This window comes from Rousettus aegyptiacus, unplaced genomic scaffold (assembly GCF_014176215.1).
Source record: "Rousettus aegyptiacus isolate mRouAeg1 unplaced genomic scaffold, mRouAeg1.p scaffold_m13_p_2, whole genome shotgun sequence".
Taxonomy (NCBI): domain Eukaryota; kingdom Metazoa; phylum Chordata; class Mammalia; order Chiroptera; family Pteropodidae; genus Rousettus; species Rousettus aegyptiacus.
Genome location: NW_023416295.1, coordinates 85,477,105 through 85,494,944, shown reverse-complemented (window position 1 = coordinate 85,494,944; position 17,840 = coordinate 85,477,105).

Here is a 17,840-nt window from a genome sequence, read left to right as displayed (position 1 = left end):
TGCTTAAAGGTGAGAAGCAAGGGATCAAATGTTCATATGAGATCACTCTGGCAACAGTTGGGATAATGGACTGAAGAGGAGGTCAGACTCAAGAAAGAAGATCAATAGGCAAGTCAACTGAGAAGCAAGTACTTGAGAGAGAAGTGACAATCTGATTGACCCGAAGGCAGCAAGTAAGACAGGCCTTAGTAACTATAGGACCTTAGTAACTTAGTAACTATAGGACCACCTATAGGAGATGAAATTGGAGACTGCTCAGATGTTTTCCATATTATCAGCTTAATCCTCATGCACTGAGATGGGAAAAGAGGGTCGAATATTTGGAGAGGTAAGTAAAGGGAAGCAGGAGTTTTGTAGAGAGAGTAAGGGCGGCCAAAGCCAATTCATTTAGGAAAAAAAAAAAAAAAAAAAAAAAAAAAAGCCTTATCTCTTGGCTTATTCAACCGAACTCATCTGAGGAAAACTTTTACTCTGAAGCAAAACTTTCTCCCCAATCTACCTTTTAAGTACTTCTATTACAAGGCTATGGAGAAAGACTAACACTCTATTTAATTTCTGAATTGTTTGTGCAAATTTGATATTTTTTGTAGACGCACACCAGTGTCTTAAAATTACATTAATATCATTATGGTAAACACTAAAGTGAGAAAACCTGCTTATAGTCCAAGGACCAACTGGGTACTGCTTAGGAACTTGTACTATCTGAATACTGTCAGCATGTTCCTCTAAAGCCAATCTCCATTATACAACACCCCTAAATCTAGAATCTCAGCTTTATTCCATGGTGTCACTACAATGTCATTACTTTTCTCTCTATTATCATCTTTTCTTCCCTTTGAAGCTCACCTCGGCCAGATATATTGCCATAACTACACAACTAACCTGCCTTTCTCATTAAGATTTGGAATAGCAATAGATTATTATTTCAATGGAGCAGCTCATTTCTCCTCAGGACTGTCTGACACTTCTCACTTAACTCTCTACCCTTGGAGTGACATTCTTACAAGCTGCTGATAAAAGAGTCCTCTTCCTCATATACAGTTGTTCTGTAACATTTGCTAGGGATTAATTCTTTCCTTTCAGTTTCAATTTGTCAGAGACCAAGAATGAACAAAAAGGGACATCAAGAAATAGGAGATAGAGCCTGTTTGGCTGTGTCTTGCATTCACCCCTATTCACCAAGCTAAGTTTATTGATGCTGTTGTGACAAGGTTTTGTCGTGGGTGGAAAGCATGGAGCTATAATGTATGCAGCTGCCACACACAGCTGGCAGCACTGTCTGTTTGAAGCTGGAGTGGAATAAAGCTGCCTGTTATTTTGTGTATGAACACACATTAATCCCTTATTTGTACCTGGCAGCCAGTTTATTCATGCCCACAAAGGAACCTAGTAGGCTTCTCAGCCCTTTGGCATTCCAGAAATAAGATTCTCATCAGGAAGTATACTTTCCTCTGATTCTGTGGAACAAGCTCCATGGGCTCAGTCCCAGTCTCTTATTCTCTCCCTGTTTTATATTATGTGACAACTCCTCCTCCCCCTCCTCCTCCTCCTCCTCCTCCTCCTCCTCCTCCTCCTCCTCTTCATCATCAGCATCATAGGTATTTATTAGCACCAGATTGATGTGAAATGTCTCACAACCACTTACCCAAGCCCTGAAAATATACTGGGGAATCACTGCTCAGCAGTAGATAAGCCCCCCATTTCTAAGATTTACCCAGTCCACTTGCCATCTACCTGTCCGGATATAATGATTGCTGCTCTAATTTCCCCTGGCAGTCTGATGCCTCTTTGGATATATCTCTCTGTTCCAGGGCTCTCAGGGCCCAGTACTGTAAATGTTCCCTTCCTCATCCCTACCCAAGCACACTCTACCTAACATTGTCCTGGGACTATGGACATAGTGGTTGTAAGTAAAAATATATCCACTAACCAGGCCACTTCCAACTTATTATACTTTAATTTAATTTAATTTATATTGTTGTTAATAAATTTAAATGGAATTAAATTTATATTTAATTATAATAGATAATATATATTATTAAAATTTTAATAAATTTAATTATAATTAAATAGTTTTTAAGACAAAGGTAATGTATTCAAAATTCCATCATTTCCCAATGAATATACTGTATCTGTATTCTATGCTTTTGAGCTTATTTACATGTGTTGTATCTATATAGTCGAAATACATATAATTATGTTCTAGTGCGCATCCTTTCCCAATGCTAGGTCCACTGACATCACATTAATAGCCTGAAATCAGTCATGGGAAAATTTACACCAGGAAAACAGACAAATTAAGGCTCGGTTTATTGTTTTATTGATTGTCTACACCAGGGATCTTTAAACTAAGACAAGTGGGTCAAATCTGGTGTACAAGCTAAGAATGAGTTTTACATTTTCAAAGGATCATAAACTAAAAACAAAGGGCATGTTGCAGAGAACTTAATTGTCCCCCACAGAGCTTAAAATATTTACTATTTGGCCCTTTACAGAAATTTTGCTTACCCTTGGTCCAGAACAAGATTTGGCACACTATGGCTATTGACTAAACCCAGCCTGTCACCTAGTTTTATAAATAAAGGTTAATTGGAACACATCCAAGCTACTTTCAAGCTACAGTGGCAGGCTGAGTACTTGTGACAAAGATTGCCTAGTCTACATTTTATGGTAAAAGTTTTCTGACCCTTGTTTAGACTAAAGAAAATAATGGAGAAAAGTTAATAACGAAGATTAATTTGAAAATGTGCTATGTTTGTAGTTATCTCATTGAAAATAGCAAAACAATTTAGACAACATTCCTCCAGTATTAAAAAAAAACAAAAAACAAAACATTATCTGAATCAGCAAAGAACTTGCTCAGGTCATTGACAAATAAGTAAAGTCTCAATATGTCTTTGTCGATTCATTCTCCTGTCTTAATGTTAATGTAAACAAAAATATCAACCAACACCATGTGGGAACTACATCTGTTCATCAATTGCAACATTAGATTGGTATGGATATGAATTTGGCAAAAACCAACAAAGCATTCTGTGAGAATCAATTTGCTATATAAAATTTACAATACTATGAAGTGCTCTAAATTTTATTATTTGTGAATTGTATGCCATATACATGCTTTATATAACATTTATAATAGACATGCGTACATATATATGCTCTTACATGTGTGGATATGCATGCGCATATACATGTATGCAAATTTACTTTATTGTTCAAAAAGTCAGTTTTCAAACATCTGCCAACATGTCATCCAGCTAACTAACAGGACCTGGTAAAGCTACTATGCAAGAAACTGTAGTACTATTTGAATTATAAATGGAGGATCAAAGTCTTATGCCAAGCAGCAGAGTGGGGCATAATAAATAGCATTTTTTTAAAGCAGAATTACAAGTGGCAATTGGGTTAAATTTTATAAAAAGTGCCCACATGTTAGAAAAAGTACAGACCTCAGTAAGAGATCTGTAATGTTCTAATCTTGATTCTTTCTGCTCTATAAAATGAAGTTGCTGAAAAAAATCGACCTTACAGGCACTCTCCAAACCTTGTAGTCTGTGAAAGATGGGGTTCTTATTGACAGCTGCTGATTTCAAGCCTGAGGGGGCATGTCTGGCTCCCAAAAGATTTGGTCACTCAGGAGCCAACCCACATAGAGCTGAAGAAACTGTGCCACTGCTGGGAAGAAGACACATAGGTCAAATGGTGAGCAGAGCTCCTCTCAAGGAGACGTATAAAGAAATTGAGAGGTTTCTTCAGGAAGTATGCACACAAGCTCAAGGGGGATGTGAATATCCCAAGCAGACCTAGAACAACACCTCAGTGCTTAAGAGAAGTGATTGCTTAAATTAAACTTTTTATTTTGAGATAATTAAGGTGCATATGCAGCTGTAAGCAATAATATAGAAAAAGCCTATATACCTTTCATCTACTTCCCCAGTGGTAACATCTTGAAAAACTACAGTACGATATAAACCAGAAAATGCGCATTGCTATAGTGATAATATAAAGCATTTCATCACCACAAAGATCCCTCGTGTTCCCCTTTTATAACCACATCCACTTATCTTTGATGTCCACTCCCTCCTTTAACCCCCAGCAACCACTAATCTGTCCTACATTTCTTTTCTTTTCTTTTCTTTTTTTCCATTTTGAGAATGTTATATAAACAGAATTATATACTATGTGATCATTTGGGGTTGGCTTTTATCACTCAGTAAAATTCTCTGGAGATTCATCAAGGTCGCTGCATGTATCAATAGTTGGTTATTTTTTTTTTTTTTTTTTTTGCTTACTGAGTAGCATCCCACAGTTTGTTTAACCATCCACCCATTGAAGGATTTCAGTTGATTTTTTAGCTATTATGAATAAGATAGCTATAAATACTCATGTAAATTTTCTTTTTTTGTGTGTGTGTGTGTGTGTGTGTGTACATCAGTTTTCATGTCTCTGGGATGAATAAATAAAAGTGCAATTGCTGAGCCATATGGCAGTAGCATGGTTAGTTTTATTACCAAACTGCCAAACTGTTTTTTAGAGTCTCTATACCATTGTACACTCTCACTAGCAATGTATGAGTGATCGAGTTTCTCCATATCCTCACCAATATTTGATGTGATCGCTATTTCTTTTTTATCTTAGCCTTTCTGACATGTGCATAATGGTATCTAATTGTGGTTTTAATATGCATTTTCCCATTGAATAATGATGTTCGACCTTCCCTTGATGTCTGTATACCCTTTGGAGTAAAATATCTCTTCATATAATTTGTTCATATTCTAAACAAACTGGTTTATTTTTGTTGTGTTTTGTTTTTACTGCTGAAGTATGAGAGTTTTCATATAGTCAAGATATTAGTCTTTTGTCCGATATATGGTGGCAAATATTTTCTGCCAGTTTGTAACTTGTCTTTTCATTCTCTTCATAAGGTTTTTCTCAGGGAAAAAGTTTGTAATTCTGGGCCCTATTTGCTTGGTGGGACAGGTGCAGGCAGAATGAAGCCTAGTGATAAATAGCCTCATCCTGCACCACTTCATTAAGTCTCATTGCTGCTGAGTAAAAATGACAGTTCTATTCACCGACACCATCATTGTTATACTGCTCCCTGATAAACCCCACTGGCACTACCATTGTCATAGAACATAGAACAAGCAGAGCAGTGCCTGCTCCAGCTGTGTGAGGAATAAAGGATCCCATTCAGCTTCACTAATACTTCCCCAAATAGGAATCATATTACTGCTACCTATTCTTACCAGATGAGAGATGGCAGATCAGTGCCTTGCTAGGCCTCACTAAACACATCCAGAGCAGAAACTGGAGCATGCCACCTGCTTCCGAGGGTGGTGAGAAGGTGATGTGGAAGATCAACTTCTGCTCTTCCTTACTGAACCTGCCAGAGTTGAAGAGTATGGTTTTTCCATTAGTGCTTAACTAGATTAAGGTAAGTATTTCCATAAAAGGTTTTCTGTCACCAGGCCACTCTTTCTTGTCCTTTGTCTAAGGCAACAGACTTTTCTTTCAAGTTGATTTTTTTCTGTGACTGTAGGTGGTTCTGGATCTAAGGCTTCTTCGGCACCCTGTCTGAAATATATGGGAGGTACTAAAAGACCCAGGGAATTCACCACTACACTGTTCCTCAGGTCCAGAGGGAGGTTCCCAAGCAGACCACTTTTGTCTTTCTACATTTCAGAGACTTTCTATGCTGGATTATTTGGATTATTGTGTTTTTTAATGTTTGTTTGTTTGTTTTGTTTTGTTTTGTTTTTGTTTTTGGGAGTGAAACTTGGAGGAATGCAGTAACTCCATCTTGGCAGGATCAGAGACCATGAGAAGTGATTTTTAAGGGCAGCATTTTTACTCTCAGGTGACTACATCCCCTACATAGTTCCATGGATGAATGCCTAGAAAGTTGCTGTTTTACTAAACACCCCATCGAAATTTGGGATCACTCCACTACAAAGCACAACAGAAAAGAGAAGAGATGCATTTTCTCCTCAGCCTTTCCAACGAGCTCCAGAAGAGTGCTTACCCAGGGCAGCCCTTGACAAGCTCCCAGCAATGTCAAGTATAGATTGACAGATAATAAAACTCCTCACTAGCACTAGATTTTCCCAATATGATCAGAGATTTGGAGAGCATTATCTTTGAAACATCGAGGTGTTCCTAAGAAAGAAGTTCTCAAAAGTTAGAAGAGCTTGTGTCAACCAAGAACATTTACTCTCAAAAGTTTCTGAAGACTGGAAGTTTATATTATGTAACATTTCTGAGGTTATTTTAATTTTGTTTATACTCTAATAAATATACAAATGTTATGTCACTTCATAATTCAGCAGATGTGGCACAGACAATTTCCCAGGTACGTCACAGTTCAGTTGAATTTAAGTTTCTGACTAGTGCTTTCAGGTGATTTCTTTTTAATTGCTAGTGAAACAATATAGTAAAACATCTAATAGTGAGCATGAAAGGATCCTTATTTAAATATTGTAAAATAAATTTTCACAACTCCCAAATGCTAGGCTGTTTCATTGTGGCAATAGAGTCTGCTGGTATAATATATTCAATGATGATTTATATAAACCAATTAAAATACTGTGGTTTTGAATCTCCATTTCTAAACATATTTTCCCCCAATACTTTCTACCTAAATTCTCTGCTCTGATTATGCCTATGTCCTTACAGCCCTCTATGGCATATTGTATATCTCAAAAAAGATCACAGCATTATTTCCAGTCCCACATGTTCTTCTAGAGCCTTGCCAAACTCTATTAATCTCTTTCCCCCTTGAACTACAGAAGATTCCGTGACTGCCTTGATGAATAGGATGTGACAGAAGTAACAACATATGACTTCCAAGTCTAGGTCATAAAAGGTTATATGGCTTACACTTGCTCTCTCAGGATGTCCACTCTTAGAACTCAGTCACCATATGGTGAGCAGGCATAGAGTGCATGGAGAGACCATACATAGGTATTATGGTCAACAACTCCAGCTGAAGTCTTAACCTACACCCAATATTAATTATCAGACATGTGAATAAAGTGAGTCATAAGATTATTCCAGTCCCCAGGCTTTGTCTCTTTCAGTTGAGACCTGATATATCATGAAACAGAAGAAACTCATTGATGACAAGCTGTCTGAAATCCTGATCTAGAAAACCTGTGAACACAACAAATTGTTGTTATACCACTAAATTTGGGGGTAATTTGTTAGGATCTATCGTAATTCTATTATCTCCTCACATGCCCTGAAAACTGGAGCATCATTTTCTAACATATGTTTTTAAAAAAGATATAGATTTTTCCCTTAGTTTTCAGTGGTCATTAACTTTGAGTAACACTGAAATAGCATGGAACATGAATCTTCATGAAAAAGATATCATTTGAAGTATGTCTCAAAGTGTCCCAAAAATTTTAGACCATGGAAACTTTCCCCCCACATTTGATCTTAATACTTCTATAAAACATACTTTGGAAAAATCATCAGAAGATGGCTACATACGGGCCTCTTTCTCTCTCCCCTCCCAAAGAGTGAAAACTCTGGTCAAGAGCAAAATGGAGTCTTCAGGGACAGCTAAAAGTCAATCTTTGTTGAGAGAATTTAATAGATTGCAAATTGACCTTGACAGGGCATGTTTGCTTTTAACTCTGTATTTCACTACTGTCTCATACTTGTTTTTATCTTCCATGTTTGCAGCTCACTCTTTCATGATATTTGTCCCTACACGCTCATCTCAAATGAGAGCTGCAGAGAGGAGGGTGAGAAGGAAGAGGCTTAGAGGAAATAGAAAAAGAAATTTGCATGAGGGGCACATGACCCTCAAATCTGACACCTGGTCAGACCACTTAACCTTTGTAAAGAGCAAACAAGGAATTAGTGATAAAGACCTATGTAGGAATTAGAAGAGTACATTTATCAGGAGTAATGTATGAGCCATATATCCCTCCTTAGAAATATCTTCATGTATGTGTTGGAGGAGGAGGAGTGGATGTCAGTGAAGGGAAAGATCGAATATAAGGGAAAGGAGGAAGATGATATAATTGTTATATTTCCAGGTTTGGCCTGGTAGTAGAAAATCAAATGTCCTTACCTAGGACAATGTTTTCCATAGTGACATCCAATACATGGCTTGCTCTATTTCCAGATTTCTTCTCCCCTGGGGTGTTTTCTTTAATATTTTTCACTCATCAGCATCCATCATAAAACATTCACAAAGCCCTAACTCCTGGTGGGTTCTTGGTATAGATAAATGAGTAAATTCAGTTCCCATTCTTGTTGATGATACCAAGGCATGTGGTAAGTCATTTATGAAGGTGGACTTAATTATCATGTCTTTGTAATATGGCTTCCACCCTTTGTGTCTGGTAGGTCTTGAGTCTTTCTTTACCAATACAATGTGGCAGAAGTTGCATTGTGGGATTTCCAAATCTAGATCTCCTAGATTTCTGCTTTTGTTAAGTAAGGCCATCAGTACTCAGCCAGACTCCAGGTTGCACACAAACTGACTACAGACATGAGTGAGCCCAGCTGAGGTAAGCCGAGCCCAGATTGCATCGACAGACTTGCTCATCTGACTCAGATTCATGATCAATAATAAATGATTATTATTTTAAGTTTTCAGTTGGTTTCTTAAATAGCAAAAAGCTGATTGGTCCAGGGAGATAGAACCATAAATAAGTCAGATAAGTGACGTTTTAGAGATAAGGCCAGGATTTTGGGGTACCACAAAGGAGAGTGACTAATCAGTCCTATAGGGATTATGCATGGTTTAAAAGATAACTTGTAAGGAAGAATTACAGTCTAACTAGGCGGTAAGCATATTAGTCAGATAAATGCAAGAGCAAAAACACATAGGTAAGAAGTATCAAATGTGGGTAAAAAAAAATGCAAGCAATTTGAAACATATTTAAATATGCTGAGTCATCAGGAAATCAGGTTAGAACAAGACTCACTTTGCTAAGAAGTTTGCCCTCCTAATCCAGTCACCCTTCAAGACCCAGTCAGTCCTCTACTTCCTGACGTTGTCTTGATTGCTCTCTATCTACAGCTGATATTCACCATGATTGCTTTTATAGTTTTCTGTAATATATCTGGGCTTTGTCTTTCACTGGGCAGTCACTCAAATTGTGGGAAGTATTCGGGGCCCATACTTGTCAGCTATGAGACAGCTTTTCCTTCCACAGAATCCAGATTTGTTTTCATCTCTGTAACATCTCTGCTTCATGTCTATAACAATATCGGTTGATAAAAGGAATGATAATTCACTTCAACCAATATTTGTTGGTCATTAATTATTTGTAAAACGGTATGTTCTTTGCTTTTCTTTCACAGGGAGTGAGATAAATTTGATAGGAAGACAATTCCCTGGGGGTCTTTGGCGTCTAGACCTTTAGCCACTCACCTAAACAAGGCTGAGCATCAAAAACAAACAGAAGCATCCATACATCCCAAAGACAGGGAAACCAAGTGCTTATAGAGAGACCGATAGCACCAACTTGGCAAACAGTTCTAGGTTTGGATACTGGTTCTGTCACTTGTTAACACCCGACCTTGGGGAAATGGGTTGCTTCTCATAGCTTTGGTTGCTACATTTATAAAATAGGAATGTTATTAATTTTTTAATAACATTTTTGCACTGGATTCAAAACCTCTTTATATAACTTAGTAAATATGTGACTTTGGAAAGCTTACTTGTATTAAATTCGGTTTGCTTCCTTATTTTGCTCGATCTTGTTGAGCTTTGTTTTTCTAATCTATAAAATAATTAGAAAAAAAACATTTAAAAAGTTATTGAGAAATAAAATGAGATATGTGGATTTAGTAGGTGGTACATAAAGAGTATTCAATAAATGTAAGTTATTATTTTATTGCTTTTGACTTCAAACTTTCATAATTTTACAAACACACTGATTATTTCTTTATCTTCCAAGAAAAAACAAGGCAGGTGAAACAGGTTTTATTTATCAATTCTGTGTTATTGTCAAGGTGCAAGATGTTTAAGTCCCTCGCTGAAGGGCAGAGGTATATACTCATTGAGTATTGCTCAAATATTTGTTTTCTGGGTGCTAAGGATCTTTGTACTGCTGTGTTATGCACAACAAGGCTTAGAAGACACATGCAATGCAGACCATATTCTCAATCTGCATAGGGTCCAACAGCAAGGTGAAACAACACATGAAAAAAAAAAAAGAAGAAACCAATGTTCTTTTGGGTACTATGGTTATGACCTGTTGTAGCAAGGGTACAGTAACATCCACATAGCTTGGAAGCCTTGAAAAGGATCCAACTATTCAACAATGCTTCAGAAACTGGAATAGACCCTTAACATTCAGTAACTCATTAAGTGCTCATGCCAATCCTTCAATAGTACTACTGTCTATATTCTACAGATGAGCAAACCAAGAATTTAAGGAATAAAGCAATTTGATCTCTGATATTACAAGTCTGGGATTAGATAGTAAGTTAGTAATTTAATAACTTACTAATTTGCCAATTTGTAAGTTAGCCTACTACTGTTTCATGGATGCTGGCAGAAGACTCCTGGATCAGAGACAAAGAATTTTGTTATTTACAGCACAGCAAGCAACAAAATTTGCCCCAATTTACCCCTTGGTTTCTTTATCTTAAGTCCCACCATAAGCTATGCATGCAGTGGGTTTGTATCAAAGCTGAAAAACACTAGCTTTGAGAAAACCACCATTTTATAGCAAGCAGTAAGCAAACCTGCTCTTAATCTCCAGCAGAGACATGACCTCATCTCTCATCGTTGCTCACTGTAAACATAACCCTGGAAAATATTGCAGCAGAGCATGGTCAGGACTTTGCATTTTTGTCCTACTCAGCTAGGAGGTTTCAGGGAGACTCAGGGCTGCAGCTGATTGCCTTTCCCAAAGATACTAAGTAAGAGGTGATCAATGTTCTCTGGCTTTAAATTCCCACATGTCCCACTATAATATGATGCCTAATGGCCATATAGACAAGCACAGCTACCCTGCCCCATGCTCCCCACTGGAGTGTGCTTGATATCACCTTGTGCAGGTGAAATTTATATTGTCGTAATTCGTTTAAAGGGAACTGCATCATTTACCTGGTCACTAAGCAACACACATATATTATTTCTGATACTCATAAAATATTTTGAACAAAATAGTACCCTTATTTTACATGAGATACAGAGGAAATAATTTAAGTAACTTGCACAAGGTGACTCAGAAGCTTTACCTAAAGGGAAACATATTTTGGTTTATTTTTCTCTCCTTCCTTCTCTCTACCTTCCTTATTATACTAATTCTCAACTTTTTCTCATAGGAGAAGGTAGTCTTTCACTGCTGTCGGAGTTCACAACTCAAATATTCCAGACCTTGGTTCATTTCCCTATCATTTCTAACATTGAGCCTAATGATACCAAGCCCAGAAACAATTGATACTCTGCTTCTCTTTTTGTCTTTTGTGGGTGCTGGAGGAGGTGCATGCAGTCTAGAAATTTAAAACAAAAATTTCTGCTAAGAACAAAGAAAATAAATCATTCTAGGTGAAACTCAGCTAAAATTGAGCAATTTTTATAGCATTTAGAGGATTCTTTACTCCTGTTAAACAGAGTGTGAATGATCTAGCATGTGATGGATTTCTTGGAGAAAAACATCATTATGTGGCTCTAAAAACATAACAAAAATAGTATTATGTGCCATGAAGTACAAAAGGATATCTTTCTCAGTCAGTCTTTAATCTCTCCAAAAAGCATCTTCTGATGCCTTTGATTGGGGCTTTCCAGGAATATTTTACAAAATCTGTGCAGAGCTCCGCTTTTCCCACTTTCCACAAAGTCACAAATTAGCACCCAGGTAATCATTATAGCATACAGGGGCCCCAGTGGATCCTGGCCAGGGCCAGGGTACAACTCTTAGAAGAGCCATAGCTCATGGCACTGTTTGCTTTTGAACATTTCATAGCAAATAATTCAGAGAATTAATGGCTCTAGATGGGCCCCTTACTACTATGGAAGGCCTGAATATTAATTAGAAGAACTCTTTAGAATAATTTTTAATGGCTTTTGGAATGAGGAGATGTGACGGAAACTCTCTAAAACCTCTCCTGACTCAGATTTCACTAATAAGTTGGTATATTAGACCTCTCTCTAATTGAGGGAGAACATTTCCCTGTCTTCCACTTAAGTTGAGTGTTCAAAGCAGAAAAGTTATTTCCTCTTTTTTAATACTTTATTTAATCTTAACTGGTAAGATTTAGGTATTGTTTTATATCTCTCTCATTGGATTATAAATTCTTTCAAAATGAATGGAGAGGGAGTCAACATATTAGTTGAGTATCCATTAGGTGCTAGGTGTTGTATGTTCATTATTTCTAATCCTCACAGTGTGAGGACTGAGTATTATTATCCTTATTTTTATATAAGACATCAGAAACTGAAAGAGTTATAATACTTGCACAGGGTCACACACCTGGAAAGAGATGAGGCTAGGATCCAGCCTCAAGACTATCCTTAATTCTGTTTGCTTCCGATTACACACTGCTGCCTTGGTTAATCTGATGATAATACTGACTCACATGCCACAATGCTGTGCACTAGAGCAGTAATTTGTGATCTAATGTTCACTTCATACTGTTGCCCATTTTCTATTTCGACCTCTTTATTCCTGATGGATTATCAGTATAGAAATTTTGTTCCAGATTCAAAGATTCTGAGATTCAGAGTCATGCCTTACTGAGGAACTGGTCACCTCTGGCTTCCAGATATCATTTTGCATGACAGAAAAAGACCTCAAGACAGAAGTAACCTGAGTGCATATGCACTGAGAGATAGAACAGCCTTAGAGGGAAATTCATGGCCTCTGTCCTGCTGGCTCAGTCTAACTCACAAGGATTGAGTTCTGAGATGGAGTAAAAACTGAAAAAGTAAAAAATTGAAGAAGTGAAATTGAAGCAAAAACTGAAGAAGTAAAAATTGAAGAAGTCTTTTTTCAATAAAAGTGAACAAGTTTTATTCATGAAGAAATGTATGGGACACAGAAAAAGTTCACTGATGTTTGAGGGTCCAAGTATTACACAGCAAGACAGAAACAAGTAGTTTCCCAACTGTGTGAGGAGACAGCACCAGGAAGTCAGCAGGGATGGCAGAGCCATGTGACATCTGGAGCAGAATGACATCCCTGAATAAGGAATCAGCTTTCTTTCTAAAGAGGCTAAGGGTCCTGCCAGCCAGACCTCAGGAAGAGACCAAATAGGAGGATACATAGGACCCCTAGAGAGCCATGCCCCAGACCTATTAGTCAAACTGTAGAAGCCAAAGATAGAACCAGGGTTTTTATTATGCATCTGGAGGACACAAGTCAAGGATTTCCAAAAATCAATGTTATTTTAAAAACATTTGCTCCCTTAAGCCAGAAGAGTTCAGTTCATGTAACTGAAGACACAGACATGACATTAGATGGAAGTTTTTCTACTCTGTTCTATTCTATTCTTTTTACTTAGGAAAGGCTAAGTTATGTAGTATGGTAGCAATGCCCATTCCAGGAACCACACAAATCATAGGCTCCATCGAAGCTGGAATGTGGGGAATTATTCTAACAGGTCTTCTCCACAAATCCAGTGTAGGGAGAAGGACTGTGAACCAAACAACTCATTAAGTGATAAGGCACCCAGCACAGTGCCAAGAGCACCCTGGTGTATGTATGGAAGGAATGAACATAGAGTAATTTGCACCATATTTTGTACAAGTAACAGGGAGGCAAAGGACACTGTTTGAGAGTCAGGAAAACTGTCAGGGAATAAGTAATTTCAGTTCAGTTAGAGCTGGTCTGACAGAGCAAAGAGGATTTTAGATGCCATTCACCTCACACAATCCTTTAAAACAAAGCTTGTGTATATAGTAAGTCTTCATTTAATGGAGTTGATAGGTTCTGTGATTTTCAGCAAAACAACACATAGTAAACATAACCAGTTTTACCATATGCTAATTTATATAAACAAGAATTAAGCTCTTATGGATTGTCATCAATATTATAATGAGATGACATTCATTAGATATTATTCTAGCCACACTGCCTTGACACCTGGCCAGTGCAAATATGATTCGTAATCTTATCTCTATATCCTATTGATAAACAGGAAAAGATCAAGTTAGAAAGGTTAGAAATTCCTGGTCAGAGGCAAAAAATTCAAAATGAAAGAGAGTAGGAAAATATTCTCATGAAGTACATTCTTAGCTGTGGAAGCCTCTTAAATGTTAGGGGATAAGTAAACTGTTATTTGGACCACACAGACCAGGTGAATACAATCACCACACTTCCCTCCATCCTTTCCTTCACTTCTCACACTACACACACATAAAAGTTTCAAACGAAAGGACTTTTCCCCATTAGAAAAGGTGTCAGATTTCATATGGAACATTACCAGAAAAAGAAGGCAAGTTTCACTCTACAGACAAATTTTCTGGAACAAATTCATTCCTTAAAGTGAGGGTACCTTGACAAGTAAATATAATTGGTCCATTTATCTGTGATAAGCCTCATTTCATGGACCAGTATAAAATAATCCAGACCACTCAAGTTTTCTACAGAAACCATACCATCACTGGTAATAAATTCTGGTCTCTTCTTGCTTAGCTCCTTGAGGAAAGGGAGAAAAATTCAATTTTGTCCCCAGAATCTAGGTTACTACCTAAAACATATTTGTTGAATGAATGAATAGATGAGGAGTGCATGAATGAATGAATAACTGAATGGAAGTAGTTGGGAGCAACTTCTGCTTAGAGGAAAGCATTGAAAGCAAAGACACAGACGCATGAATCTGACTTCTACCATCTTGAGAGATCCTTAGGGTCTCCTGTTGCCATAGATCATAAACTCTCCTCGCAAGACTAAAAATCTCCAGCAGAAAACCTGACAAAATAGAAAAGGCGTTGCATACTCTGAGAGGCTTAGTTGCTTGCTATTCACTGAGTTTATGCCATGACAATTATTTTCAGAAAGGTGAAGAGTGATCGCACATTCCTTAACCCAGAACCTCTTTCAGTTTAATTGGAGAAATGAGACAACAAATGGATGCCAAAGTACTGAAAGAATTTACTATAAAAAAATAAAGTCCTCTTTGCTCATAGCACTAGGTTCTATAAGAATTAAATGAAGGAACATACATGAAATTGCTTTGGATAGCCAATATCTTTTGAAAAAACATAACGTATGTGTGCAGTGTTCAATGTAGGGTACAGGCCACACACAAAGCATAAAAAGTAGAAGTGACATAGAGGAGAGAGTGGGAGTAAAGAAGGATAAGGAGTATGTGCCAGCTAGAAAAAAAGGTTTGAGAAGTCAAAAACATGAACTCTGTCCTAAGAGCTAACAAAGTACGGGGAAGTGGAGAAATCAATGGTTAAAACATAATGATGTAATTAGAGGATAATTTTCAAAAGTGAATTTAGGATATAATTGCAATATACTGTCATCAGACATTAGTACTCTCTCTCTCTCTCTCTCTCTCTCTCTCTCTCTCTCTCTGTGTGTGTGTGTGTGTGTGTGTGTGTGTGTGTGTGTCCAATTACCCAGAGGTGACTAAGTGTAAATGGAGTCTCTGCTCCCTATCACTGGCCAACCAGAACTCTTCAAAGATGACCAGATAGAATCCATGGCTTTGCTCTTCCCCTCCCAGACAACAAGGTTTGTTTTCTCTACTTCTCTGGTTAGTCTAGGTAAACATTCTATTTTTAATAGATAAGCAGAGCCTGCTTCTGAATATGTCTCTAACATCACATGTGCATTCTTCATAATTTTTCTGTGTAGATTTTTAATAGGCATTGAAATAGATAAAGTGTTAGTGAGACAAGGGAACAGATATTGTTTTAAAACCCTTCTGTCGTACAATCAGAATGTTTCCATTCTTCAATTTGGGTTCCACTACATACACATCAGAGCTCCCAACATTTACAATGTATTCATGTATGACTGTCTCCAAAATGGCATTTTCCTTTAGGTTCTTCAGAATCAAATTTAGCAAAATTTTCCCCAAAGAATATGAGGCAAGGTTCCCAGTCCCGAATGTGAAATGGAACCCCACAGTGGAGCTGGAATATGGCCCACAGGCTCCAAAGGATTCATGTCCTTTGCCAACTCTGCCAACTCTCTATAGCAAACCCCATATTGCGCTCTCTCAAAATCTTGAAGCGAGTGATGCATTTTATTTCAAGCATTTGGCAGAATGTGTAGGAGTTCTATTTCGGGGTGGGTTTTTTTTTCTTTTAAATGATTTAAAATCCAAAACGGAATGTGCTTAATAAGAAAAAGGAGCTGATCCTAATAGACAAGTTCATGAATTGCGCTTATTCTCAGCCTCTGAAGAGAATGTAGAACAGTAGTTCAAACTTTGCAAAGGAGATATAGGTTTGGTTTAGTTTGGTTTTTTGCATTTTCAGTAGCTGTTTTTTTATTTTCTACTGTGAAGGTAAATTGCTTTGTGAAAGTATTAGAAGTGGCCTTTTGACAGCCAGATGGGACTGAAGTAAAATTTCCATTTTAGTCAAACTGGCCTCACACACTATGCAATTTTCTTTATCCCCCAGTTTAAATTCAAGGCTCCTGTAGTGATATCACACTCAATCAAAGCCGACAGGTTATTTCTATTAAAGTTTGGGGTTGAACGGAGACTAACTAGAATGGTGCTTCAATTGCTAATATTTCATTCCAGTGGCAGAATGCAATACCTAGGGTGGAGTTAAGAAGATAAAATTTTTAGGACTGCTGAAATTGAAAAGCAGATTGTTAAGATAATTTGGTTTATTTAAATAAAATCACTGTTTATTCAGATTTCCCTAGAATTGTAGTACTTCCATATCCCATTGTTCCTCCTGCCCACCTATGTCTTCCTGAGGATCTTAATTATTGCTTTCTCAGGAGATCTGGTCCTTTGGACACCAGGATGAGAGGACAGCAGTGATAGAGGCTACCGACCTGCCAATTTCTGGTTATTGTGCAGAATGAAAATCCACTTTATTGGATAATCTCTGAAGGGGAGGGGAAAAATACACAATTCTGCTTTCCACAGACTTCAATTATGTTTTCAAACCTGTTCTATTTTTTCCAAGTGTAATAAAAGCTAATTCCCTGCAATCACGTTGGCTTCTGTGAGAGCCAAGACTGCTCCTAAGTGGATGTTATGAATTCAGGGGTAGATGAAATGATGGTTTATTAGGCACATGTCTCTGTGTATAACTACTGCTTTTCCTTTTGGAACCAAGACAAATAAAACTCAACTAAATGTTAAGTCCTTTTAAAACAAGCATTTATTTGTCAGAGCTACAGAAGATTCTTTTGTGGAGGTCTGAACTTTAAAGGCAAATCAAAGAACACCCCAAAATGTATTTTCCAATATAAACAAAATGAGGCCATCATTCTTTTATACATTCATCAATATTGAGTGAGCATCTTTAGGCACATAACGACTGTATAAATAGCACTATGCTCAGCATTGTGGCCAACATAAATGTTGGGAGATAAAAATATTGAATTTGGAGCTCTCCCAGGGCACAGAACCTCCACGGTTCAGATATTTAAAAAGTGATATTGGGAGATGATGTATCAGAGCCAAAAAGAATACTTCCCAGGTCAGTTGGAGTTCAATATATATCATTAGTTCTTTGTATCATAAGTTCAGGGATATGGGTTCTTGCTCTGGCTCTGTCTCTATTTAGCTGTGTAAAATCTTATCCACCAATAAAAGAAAAAATAAGGGTTATATACAGTTACCTAATCTTATATAGACCTCCATATAGGGCATTTGCAACTTCTTAGTAGAGATATGCACCACGGATAATTCAAACGAAGGTTTAGTCAAGATTT